Source organism: Apostichopus japonicus, chromosome 15, assembly GCF_037975245.1.
Source record: "Apostichopus japonicus isolate 1M-3 chromosome 15, ASM3797524v1, whole genome shotgun sequence".
Lineage (NCBI taxonomy): Eukaryota > Metazoa > Echinodermata > Holothuroidea > Aspidochirotida > Stichopodidae > Apostichopus > Apostichopus japonicus.
Genome location: NC_092575.1, coordinates 27,547,669 through 27,548,185, shown reverse-complemented (window position 1 = coordinate 27,548,185; position 517 = coordinate 27,547,669).

Genomic DNA, 517 nt, shown 5'->3' with positions numbered 1-517 from the left:
AGTATTTCCTTGAGTCCATGCGACGAGAGCACAGCAATTTCTGTGGACGAAAGGTCTGTCGTCATGTAAATTAAATGACGTCATTGCGCAGGGATGTATGGACAAAGTTCACTAAACCATTCCAGGAAAGCCATGGGCCAAGGAATGCTAGGGGTTCTGGGACAACCTGCTCCCCCTCCCGATCTTTAAGCCTGTCACTTGCAATCTCGCAATTCAAGTTCTCTCTGAAATACAAAGTAGCTGGAAGACAACGATAACTTAATTAATAAGAGGCATAGCGGTAGCTTACTCAGAGGGTGGGGTGGGGTACGTGATTTGTAGACTATACAGAGAGAGACAGAGGTAGTGTACGTGAGCCAAAGAACTGTGACATAGAGATACATTTTCGTGAAAACCGTTTCGAGCTGCTTTCACGTTTTCAGCTGAATATGCACGAGGTAATAAAGGTGACTGAGTAATTATCAAATTTTATTCAACCCTCAAAATTTCGTCACCAAGACACTTTCATTGTAGTATT